Here is a 395-nt window from a genome sequence, read left to right as displayed (position 1 = left end):
AGAGAACCATTAGCAGCCTCTGCTCCACTATCAAACTTTAAAAAGCATTTAAATAGGACCATATTAGAAATTTCTTCTACAGATACATTTGAACAAGTGATTAAAGATATGCATATAAGAATATTCAGTGCAGCATTATTTATAATAGCAAAAGACTGGGATCAACCATCATGTCCATTGATATGGGATTTGTTATATTAAGTATAATACATCCAAAGAATTGGCTACTAGATAGCTTTTTTTTTTTTAAAAATGAGCTAAATATATATGTGCTGATATAGAAAGAACTCCTAAGTATATTGCCAACTGATAAAACCAAGATGCAGAATAATAGAATAGTATGTATTAGATGATCCTTCCTTTCCTAAAAGTTTTGTATTACTTTGTCGAGAACT

This window comes from Capra hircus, chromosome 5 (assembly GCF_001704415.2).
Source record: "Capra hircus breed San Clemente chromosome 5, ASM170441v1, whole genome shotgun sequence".
Lineage (NCBI taxonomy): Eukaryota > Metazoa > Chordata > Mammalia > Artiodactyla > Bovidae > Capra > Capra hircus.
This window is presented reverse-complemented; position numbering follows the sequence as displayed.